Raw genomic sequence first — 12,049 nt, 5'->3', positions numbered from 1 at the left:
TCATTAGCCCATACATAGACAGTTAGTCTGTATATAGACATTAGTTAGTCCATACATAGACAGAGTTAGCCCGTATATAGACACAAGTTAGTCCATATATAGACAGAGTTAGCCCGTATATAGACACTAGTTAGTCCGTACATAGACAGAGTTAGCCCGTATATAGACACAAGTTAGTCCGTATATAGACAGAGTTAGCCCGTATATAGTCCGTATATAGACAGAGTTAGCCCGTATATAGACACTAGTTAGTCCGTATATAGACAGAGTTAGCCCGTACATAGACACTAGTTAGTCCGTATATAGACACTAGTTAGTCCGTATATAGACACTAGTTAGTCCGTCTATAGACAGAGTTAGCCCGTATATAGACAGAGTTAGTCCGTATATAGACAGAGTTAGTCCATATATAGACAGTCCATATATAGACAAAGTTAGTCCATATATAGACATTTAGTCCATATATAGACAGTCCATATATAGACAGTTCATATATAGACAGAGTTAGTCCATATATAGACAGTTAGTCCATATATAGACAGTCCATATATAGACAGAGTTAGTTCATATATAGACAGAGTTAGTCCATATATAGACAGAGTTAGTTCATATATAGACAGTTAGTCCATATATAGACGGATTTAATCCATATATAGACAATTAGTCCATATATAGACAGTTAGTCCATATATAGACAGTTAGTCCATATATAGACAGAGTTAATCCATATATAGACAATTAGTCCATATATAGACAGTTAGTCCATATATAGACAGTTAGTCCATATATAGACAGAGTTAGTCCATATGTAGACAGTTAGTCCATATATAGACAGTTAGTCAATATATAGACAGTTCATATATAGACAGAGTTAGTTCATCTATAGACAGAGTTAGTCCATATATAGACAGAGTTAGTTCATATAGAGACAGTTAGTCCATATATAGACAGAGTTAGTTCATATAGAGACAGTTAGTCCATATATAGAGTTAGTCCATATATAGACAGAGTTAGTTCATATATAGACAGTTAGCCCATATATAGACAGAGTTAGTCCATATATAGACAGAGTTAGTTCATATATAGACAGCCCATATATAGACAGAGTTAGTCCATATATAGACAGAGTTAGTCCATATATAGACAGAGTTAGTCCATATATAGACAGAGTTAGTCCATATATAGACAGAGTTAGTTCATATATAGACAGTTAGCCCATATATAGACAGAGTTAGTCCATATATAGACAGAGTTAGTTCATATATAGACAGCCCATATATAGACAGAGTTAGTCCATATATAGACAGAGTTAGTCCATATATAGACAGAGTTAGTTCATATATAGACAGTTAGCCCATATATAGACAGAGTTAGTCCATATATAGACAGAGTTAGTCCATATATAGACAGAGTTAGTTCATATATAGACAGTTAGCCCATATATAGACAGAGTTAGTCCATATATAGACAGAGTTAGTTCATATATAGACAGTTAGTCCGTATATAGACAGAGTTAGGTTTCATGGTCTTAAAGGATAAGGCTGGTGTTTTTTAATGCATTGTTTACCGTCAACAAATCCTATGAAAATAACAAAATCAACAATGCGTTTGCTCTCCTCCCGTTACTTTCTGACTTCCCACGTACCGTTTTTAGCCGTCAACCCGGAAGTCATTGTCTCCAATTGTAAGCTAAAAACCTTGAAATACAGCTCACAAAGACATAGTTTAAATTTTAAAAATCGCTAACTGTTACCACGAAAAGTCAGACTGTTGTAGTTATTACCAAATCATATTCAAATGGGAACAAATTCTTCATTACGCCGGGGACTATTTTCGGTGCTACGGAACTACTTTCCTGAGATGGAAAACGTGTTTACAGCAGTTTTTAATTGTTTTTTTAATACAATGGAGTTCTATGGCTGCTGGGACATGGCTTCATTGGGCACCGGCTACATGGACGAGATTTGCTAGCAAAACAAAATCATTGCTGATTTTGTTATTTTCATAGGATTTGTTGACGGTAAGCAATGCATTAAAAAACACCAGCCTTATCCTTTAACTTGCCTCCCAGCTGATAAACCAGTGACTTGATAAACTCTCTCCCACCCAGGAAGCTGCTGAATGTTGCTGCCTGTCTGATGGTGCTGTAGATTCATGATGGGACAGTCTGATGGTTTCTATGGTTCATTTGTATGGTGCTGTATCAGACAGAGAGAGAGTATTATGGTCTGTTTAGAATAGAAACTAATGAGGCCCTGGACCTCAGAGCTGTCAATTAAATCTCTCTCTCTCTCTCTCTCTCTCTCTCTCTCTCTCTCTCTCACACACACACACACACACACACACACACACACACACAAAAAGACACAGTCACTAACACAAATACACATTCTGCTTTGTCAACATATTTGATATTAGCATAAAAACAATCAAACTTAGCACGCATCAGTGAGAAAACAGAAAATTCAATATTTGATCTTTTCATCTACATCAGAAATGAAACCTGATTAATATGAAACAGAGAGAGAGATAGAGATAGAGACAGAGAGAGAGAAAGAGAGAGAGAGAGGGTGGAGACAGAGCTGACCTTCCTCTTGCACTCTGCACATAATGCAGGAATCAGAGATCTTTACCTCCCAAATTCAAAACAATATGCACAGATTCTGAAAACCTCCCAACAAATAAAAAAAGCTTTGGCAATAAGTACTTTTGTATTTCATGCCAATAAAGCACCTTGAATTGAATTGAGAGACAGAGAGAGAGAGAGAGAGAGAGAGAGAGAGAGAGAGAGAGAGAGAGAGAGAGAGAGAGAGAGAGAGAGGGAGAGAGAGAGAGAGAGAGAGACAGTTTATAGAGTTTTGAGATTTTATTTTACTATCAGAATTGATTCTATCTCATTTAGTCTATGTCTCACTGTTTACTCTGTTGTTAGATCAATTGTATCTTTTTTAGTTCATTGTCCTCAGACGCTTTGGCAATATTGTTCCTATGAAATGCCAGTAAAGCATATCGACTTGAATTAAAATTAAAAATTGACTTGGCAAAGAGAGACAGAGAGAGAGAGAGAGTAGGAGAGAGAGAGCGAGAGACAGAGAGAGAGAGAGAGAGAGTAACTAGACCCACCTGACACTGTGACGGTTTAACTGGACCAGGGGTGTCAAACATATGGCCCGCCAGCCGGAACCAGCCCACAGGATGACTTTGCAAAGTGTGAAAATTGCACTGAGAAGTCCTTCATTCCAATTTTTCAATAAAATGCGCTGCTACTCCTGACTTGTCCACTGGGGGTCGTACTGTCCTAAAAAGAGCAGCAGGCCCTGGATACGCTGTTACAGATCCCACTTGCCTTCTGCAGGCTGTTACATCATAAGCTATGGGACACAACGCTGTCAGGCGTCTTGTTCATGCAGGACCCGCCGGTGGAAAATTAAACATGTCTTTGTCAAAAAGGAGAAAAGTGGACACGGAGTGTCTGGTTTTCCAAGACAAATGGAGCAGTTCATATTTCTTCACTGAGATAAATGGGAAGCCAGTGTGCTTGGCATGTTCACAGCACATGTCAGTGCTCAAGGAATATAATACTCGGCACCACTATCAGACTCATCACTCAAATACAACAACTTGCAAGGACAACTGAGAGCAGAGAAGATAAATGAATTGTTGCGGGTTTGAGGAAACAGCAGTCTGTTTTTAGTCAGAGACAGATCAGTGATGCAGCTGTGAAAGCTAGCTACCTTATTGCTAACGAAATAGCATGAGCATCAAAGCCGTACTCTGAAGTTGTGATGGTGCTTGGTGAAGGCTGCAGGAGTCGAGTTTCCCCCGACAAGCGACAGGCTTTTGCCAACATCAGCCTGATGAGAAACTCTGTGGCAGGTAGGATTTCGGATCTTGCTGGAGACTTGGACAGACAGATTAAGGACAAAGTTAAGTAATTTGTTGCTTTTTTGGCTGCAGTTGACGAGAGCACGGACATTACAGATGTTCCTCAACTGGCCATATTCACTCGTGGTGTTGACAAGACTTTGACCGTCACCAAGGAGTTCCTTGAGTTGGTGCCAATGACAGACACCACAACAGCGAATGACATTTTCAACATCTGGTCTCGTTGCGCACTGGATCGGGTCGGGGGGGACTGGATGCTGTCAGTTTGGCTACTGATGGCGCATCATCAATGATCGGGAAAAAAGCCGGTGTGACAAAATTTAGAGAGAAAGTGCAGGCTGCAACTGGAGGGTGTGATCTTTGGACTTTTCATTGTATTTTGCACCAGGAAGCATTCTGTTGCAAGTCGTTAAGAATGGATCACATCATGGGAGCGGTTGTCAGAACTGATTATTTAATCTGAGCCAGAGGTCTGAATCAGCATCAGTTTGACAGCCTTCTCAGTGACAAAGACTTTGCCCTTGGCCTGCCATGCCACAGCGAAGTCAGGCGGTGGAGCCGAGGAGCCGCGCTGATGGGTTTCTTTGATTTATGAGAAGAAATTGGACAATTCATGGATTAAAAGGGAAAACCAGTGGCCGAATTACAGGCTACATTACAATCTGAACAAAATGATGCAAGGCTGCAGCAAAGTTGTCACACAGTATTACGACAGCGTACTTCCACTTGAAGCTGACTCTGTGTCACGCGGCCGCAGCTGTCACATGATGTCGCTGCTCATTTCCCCGTCTGAGAAATGTGTGCGCTGCTGGACTTGATGCTGCTATGAATTGGTACGAAGACAAGATCACCAGATTGCTGCGAGACTTTCAGCAACAGTTTCAGGTCTTTGGTGAATTTGAGACAGAAATCACAGTTGTTTGCTCGCCATTCACAGTCAAGGCTTCTGATTTGCCCGTGGAAATCCAACTTGAGATAATTGACTTGCAATGTGATTCAGATTTCTTACCAGGGAATCCCAAATTGACAAAAGTTTTGTACATGTTTGGGACAACTGACCTTTGTGAACAAGCTTTTTCTGTAATGAGCATCAATAAATCAAAACTGTGTTCCAGGTTCACACACAAACACTTATATGACAAACTGGCAACTGCTCAGGATTTGTCACCTAATACTGATGCACCTGTGAAGGCTAAGAGGTGCCAGGTGTCAGGAGCAAGTTAAATACAGCCTGTTTCATGTTTTCTGCATTCATCACTAAATGGTAAACTATTCTCATTACCCTTGAATACAGAGAAGAATTGCACAGTTGCAGTCAATTGTAATGCACAGTCACAGACAGTAGACTTGATAATTTATGTGGTAGCTGAGGAAAGCCTGTGAAAACGTGTTCTTGTCCTCATGTTACTGAGCCGAGTGTTGTCATTATCCTCTCCATCAGTATCCATCAGTGTTTATAAGCTCTATCTGGCTGCAGCAGCCTAAACTGTCTAGCAGCTATTTTATGGAATGTGGAAAAACTGAGACATAATATTTTTGAAATTGCACTTATTTATCTATTTTTTATCTTAAGACATCGTTCATTGGGTCGCATGTGGCCCCTGAACTAAAATTAGTTTGACACTGTGATGGTGTAGTTAGACCCTACTGACACTGTGACGGTGTAGTTAGACCCTGCTGACACTGTGATGGTGTAGTTGGACCCTCCTGACACTGTGACGTGTAGTTGGACCCTCCTGTGACGGTGTAGTTAGACCCTGCTGACAGTGACAGTGTAGTTAGACCCTGCTGACACTGTGACGGTGTAGTTGGACCCTCCTGACACTGTGACGTGTAGTTGGACCCTGTTGACACTGGAGAGGAGAAGCTTCATTGACTTCAGTCCATTTACTGAAAGTGACAGTTTCAATTTACAAACACACACACACACACACACTCACACACACACACGCACACACTCACATACATTAACATGTTTTGTTAATGTATGCTTTTGTGTTTTTGATGGATGTGTTTGTGTGTGTGTGTGTGTGTGTGTGTGCATGTGTGTGTGTGTGTGTGTGCATGTGTGTGTGTGTGTGTGTGTGTGTGTGTGTGTGTGTGTGTGCATGTGAATGAGGAAGCTAAAAGCCTATTTTCTCTCCTGGAGGAGAAGCATCTCCATCCATCCAGACATCTGGAGGAATTTAACCAACAATTACCACAATCACACACACACACACACACACACACACACACACACTGACAGGTAATTTGCTGGTGAAACACTTAGTGTTGCTTGTGGGATTCAGAAAAACATTTTCCTGTCAAAATGATTTGACACCTTTAATATAACTGGTAATAATAGAGGAGAGGAGGAGAGGAGGAGGGGAGAGGAGGAGAGGAGAGGAGGAGAGGAGAGAAGAGAGGAGGAGAGGAGAGGGAGAAGAGAGGAGGAGAGGAGAGGAGGAGGGGAGAGAAGAGAGGAGGAGAGAGGAGAGGTAGAAGAGAGGAGAGGAGGAGATAATGTTGATAATATATTAATATTATCATTATTATCAGTAATGGACAGACAATACATTAATGTTACACTTAACAATATTTACAAAATAGCTCCAACTGATTCTCTCTCTCTCTCTCTCTCTCTCTCTCTCTCTCTCTGTGTGTGTGTGTGTGTGTGTGTGTGTGTGTGTGTGTTTGTGTTTATCCTAGTCTCCAGTCCACCAGACAGACAGGTCATTAGGAAGAATCAGGATTAATGATGGCATGTGTCAGTGTGTGTGTGTGTGTGTGTGTGTGTGTAAGCTGACATTATTCCAGTCTTGACCTTTTCACCAGTTTATTGGTTCATTTGTTACCATGACAACAGCTCAATAAAGGGCTTCACGATGGCGGCCATGTTGGAGGTCCAGAGAACAGCTTATTGATGTCTGAAATAACTAATCAATACATAATTTTTCCACCTGATGAATACATCAGGACATGAACGGAGTCTGCCTGTTTCCACGGATAAAGCAGTTAGAGTACTCTCCAGTTGTTTACTAATAAACTATTGATCCAACAATAATGGTAACAGTTATAGTAATTGTAACAGTAGTAGTAACAGTAACAGTAGTAATAACAGTAGTAGTAACAGTCACAGTAGTAATAACAGTAGTAGTAACAGTAACAGTAGTAATAACAGTAGTAGTAACAGTAACAGTAGTAATAACAGTAGTAGTAATAACAGTAGTAGTAACAGTCACAGTAGTAATAACAGTAGTAGTAACAGTAACAGTAGTAATAACAGTAGTAGTAACAGTAACAGTAACAGTAGTAATAACAGTAGTAGTAACAGTAACAGTAGTAATAACAGTAGTAGTAACAGTAACAGTAACAGTAGTAATAACAGTAGTAGTAATAACAGTAGTAGTAACAGTCACAGTAGTAATAACAGTAGTAGTAACAGTAACAGTAGTAATAACAGTAGTAGTAAGTAACAGTAGTAATAACAATAGTAGTAACAGTAACAGTAACAGTAGTAATAACAGTAGTAGTAACAGTAACAGTAGTAATAACAGTAGTAGTAACAGTAACAGTAGTAATAACAGTAGTAGTAACAGTAACAGTAACAGTAACAGTAGTAATAACAGTAGTAGTAACAGTCACAGTAGTAATAACAGTAGTAGTAACAGTAACAGTAGTAATAACAGTAGTAGTAACAGTAACAGTAGTAATAACAGTAGTAGTAACAGTAACAGTAACAGTAGTAATAACAGTAGTAGTAACAGTAACAGTAGTAATAACAGTAGTAGTAACAGTAACAGTAGTAATAGTAACAGTAGTAATAACAATAGTAGTAACAGTAACAGTAGTAATAACAGTAGTAGTAACGTCACAGTAGTAATAACAGTAGTAGTAACAGTAACAGTAGTAATAACAGTAGTAGTAACAGTCACAGTAGTAATAACAGTAGTAGTAACAGTAACAGTAACAGTAACAGTAGTAGCAGGGGTCACTGATGCTGTTGAACAGTCCAATGGCCGCCAGCACAAAGGAACGCCTGAGCCGCTCTGTCCTGCATCGTGGGAGGAGGAGCCTGAGGCTGAAGCTGAAGATCAATGTGATCAGTGATCAGTTTGATCAGGGTGATCAGTGTGAGCAGAGGTGACATAGAGGGGAGTATCAATACAAATTGATTGGTGAGGCAGATCACTGCTCCATGAAAGATCTTTGGGACATTTTAAAGTTTGAAGAGTTCCAGTTAAAGTTTCCATTCTGCATCACAGAATCCTTCAGGATCAATTCTCAGTCTGTTTCCTCATCAGAACCAACTGCAGCGTCTCGTCTCCTTTCCACCCGGCTGCCCAGCAGTAGAGCCTGAAGCCTGGAGCCTGGAGCCTGGAGTCTGGAGTCTGGAGCCTGGAGCCTGGAGTCTGGAGTCTGGAGTCTGGAGTCTGGAGCCTGGAGCCTGGAGCCTGGAGCCTGGAGTCTGGAGTCTGGAGTCTGGAGTCTGGAGCCTGGAGCCTGGAGCCTGGAGCCTGGAGCCTGGAGTCTGGAGTCTGGAGTCTGGAGCCTGGAGCCTGAAGCCTGGAGCCTGAATTGCAGTAGAAAAAGGCCGAACAGCACGATGAATCAGACTGAGGCTTGAGTTCAATCTGATGATTCCATAACTCTCTCTGGATAATCAAAATAAATCCTTCAGTCATGTAAACAGACTCACAGTAACTTCACTCAGTATTGACATGGTGCCGTTATTGACTGGGTTAGTGACTGATTGAATGCAAACTTTATTGATCACTTCAGTTCTGTCTGAGGATAAAAAAGCTTGTCTGGGTAATTTACTCAAATGTTCCATTCAACCTTTCTCATCTGAATCATGATTCACGTTAAAATACTTTGGTAGAAACACAACAGCAATGAGTAAATATATTACCAAGCCACACACACACACACACACACACACACACACACACACACACACAGCAAGTCTCTCAGTGGGTGATTCTATTATAGCTGTCAAAACACAGCACATTCATAGACAACCAGGCCTGGGCAGGGTGTGTGTGTGTATGTGTGTGTGTGTTTGTGTGTGTATCAGTGTGTGTATGTGTGTGTGTAATGTCTCTAACAGCCAATAATCGTTCCTCTGTCATGATCTCTGGTTGCCTTAGCAACAGACTGAGAGCAACGGGTGGCACTACACCCTGTGAATCAGTGTGTGCGTGTGTTGTATCTGTGTTTGTATTTGAGAGACAGTGTGTGTGTGTGTGTGTGTGTGTGGTGTTATAGGGTTCATATACAGAGGTGGAAAATCTCACCTATTACTCCATCTGTAAGTGTATTTGTCTGTCTGTCTGTCTGCCTGTCTGTCTGTCTGTCTGCCTGCCTGTCTGTCTGTCTGCCTGTCTGTCTGTCTGTCTGTCTGTCTGTCTGTCTGCCTGCCTGTCTGTCTGTCTGTCTGCCTGTCTGTCTGTCTGTCTGTCTGCCTGTCTGTCTGTCTGTCTGTCTGTCTGTCTGCCTGTCTGCCTGTCTGCCTGCCTGCCTGTCTGTCTGTCTGTCTGTCTGCCTGTCTGCCTGTCTGCCTGTCTGCCTGCCTGTCTGTCTGTCTGCCTGACTGTCTGTCTGCCTGACTGTCTGTCTGTCTGCCTGTCTGCCTGTCTGCCTGCCTGTCTGTCTGTCTGTCTGCCTGACTGTCTGTCTGTCTGTCTGTCTGCCTGTCTGCCTGCCTGTCTGTCTGCCTGTCTGCCTGCCTGTCTGTCTGTCTGTCTGTCTGCCTGACTGTCTGTCTGCCTGTCTGTCTTCACTCAGTTTCACTCTGAGTTTCTCCATCAGGAGGCTGGAAGCTGATTTGAGCCTGTATACAAACTGAAGGGAATCCTGTCAGTTCAATAAGTTCACCTCTGACCTCTGACCTGGGATTTTAACAAGTGCAAGCTTGACAAGTCCCTGAACTTCCACTATTGTGTTGACTGCCCCACTCGGCAAAACAAAACATTGGACTTATGTTATGGCTCTATCCCTAATGCCTTTAGAGCCGATCATGACATCATACTCCTGTTGCCGTCATATAAAACGGTTCTACGAAGGGAGAAGTTCCCACTCAGACAAATGAGTCGACCCAGCGGCTCTAATTCGAGTTTGAATATACTGATTGGCCCCTATTAAAATCGACCCCAATATTAAACCCTGGGTTTCCAAGTCCCTTAAGGCCACTCTAAACAAAAAGAAGCTGGCCTACAGGCAGGGAGGGTTCTGGAGAGAGAGAAGGCCAATAGAGAGGTCAGGCGGGAAATTAAATCGGCAAAAATCAACTACAAAAAGAAAGTTGATGCTGCCTCTGCCCCCTGCTTGGAAGGGGATTAAGACTCTGGCCGGGGGGGAGAAAAGGCTAGAGGGGGGACTGATCCCCTCCTTCATTCCATAACAATGCTGATCTGGCAAATGGATTTGATGACCATGACTTCAAAGTTGAATGTGACCGCATCAGTTCACTTGTGTTCACCAAGTGTTCTTGAACAGTCTGTGGCTTTAAAATCACTCAAATCTACCCGCATCAGAAAAAGTCCTGGCCCTGATTATGTTCTTAAGTCCAGCACCAGCCAACTGTCCAATCACACACCACATTGTTCAGACCTCTTTAAATTTACCCTGGAAAAAATATTGTTCCCATTGCTAAAAATAGGTTTGCCAAAGAGCTGAATGACTTCAGACCAGTTGCTCTCACATCCCAGCTGATGAAATGCCTTGAGAGAATAATCAAATCTCTCATCATTGAAAAACCTGAGGTCCTGCTGGACCCCATGCAGTTTGCCTACAGGACCAACAGGGGGGTGAAGGACGCCACACTCACCCTACTCAACCTCCTCTACAGCCGCCTTGAACAGGCAAAAACACACTCGCCTCCTATTCATAGACTTCTCCGCTTTTAACACCATTCAACCTCATGGCAGAGAAGCTTCTATCCCACTTCTCCTTAGACCGCTTTTTGGTGGGCTGGATACTGGACTTTTTACCCAACAGACCCCAGAGAGTCAGAGTGAATGGAGTCCTGTATTTCCTCCACTGGTTCTCCTCAAGGCTGCATTATATTTCCACTACTGTATATTCTGTACACCGACAACAGCAGGAGCCACATGAGAACAAGCATGTTATAAAATATGCCGATGACTTTGTCATTGTCAGTCTGCTCCAGTGAGTCGGATCATGGGAAGGTTTTAGATGATTTTACTGACTGGTGCACAGATTCTTACCTGCAGATCAATATAAGCAAAACCAAGGACATGGTGATCGATTATAGGAAACACCCACCCACTCCACCCCAGACAGTCATAACAGACACAACAGTTAACATGGTCAGCATCTATCAATACCTGGGCACAATTACTGATGATGAGCTACAGTGGGAGGACAATAATAATGCCTCCCCTACAAACACAGTATGTCCCTGCAATGTCGTGACGTTTCATTTATGACGTTGGAACGACGTTACTGCAACATTACACTTACGTTATTATCAGTTACGTTGCTGCAATGTCATTGAAATGTAACAACGCAACAGGTACTTTAAGGTAGTTTTACAACATCTGTTCAACGTTGTCTGCATGACGTTTCCTGGACTTTATATAATAACATTACTGCAATGTTGCTAAAACGTTACAATTTACCGGGTATTCTAGGTCGTTGCACAAAGTCTGTGCAACTTTGTTGAAATGTCATAATAAACCAGCGAACCTATCCTTTACAATATCTGCAACACTGTTGATATGTCAGAATACAATGGAAGTTTTACGTTGTTTTGCGACATCTGTGCAACGTTGTCAACATGGCATATCCTGTACTTTACAATAGGATGTTGTTGCAACGTTGCTGCAACGTTATTAATTTCATGTGTATTGTAGGTCATTTCACGACGTCTGTGCAACGTTGTTAATATAACGTATTATGTACTTTGTTGACATGTTAGAATGTTAGTGTAAATGTAACTGGGACAGATTACATTTCTAAACATGATTTACCTGAATTCCAATATAACAACATACATGATTTATTTATTTTGATTGATAAATTCCGTTTTTGTACTAACATTACACTCATTAATGTAGAATTTGAAAGGAAATCTTGAAGTTATTTTATTTATGTGGTTTATATGTCACGGGGTTTGAATTGAAAACTGACCAATTGCAGACCTTGTAGCGATGACGCT

Source organism: Centroberyx gerrardi, chromosome 20, assembly GCF_048128805.1.
Source record: "Centroberyx gerrardi isolate f3 chromosome 20, fCenGer3.hap1.cur.20231027, whole genome shotgun sequence".
In the NCBI taxonomy this organism is placed as follows: Eukaryota; Metazoa; Chordata; class Actinopteri; order Beryciformes; family Berycidae; genus Centroberyx; species Centroberyx gerrardi.
Note: the sequence above shows the minus strand (reverse complement) of the source record.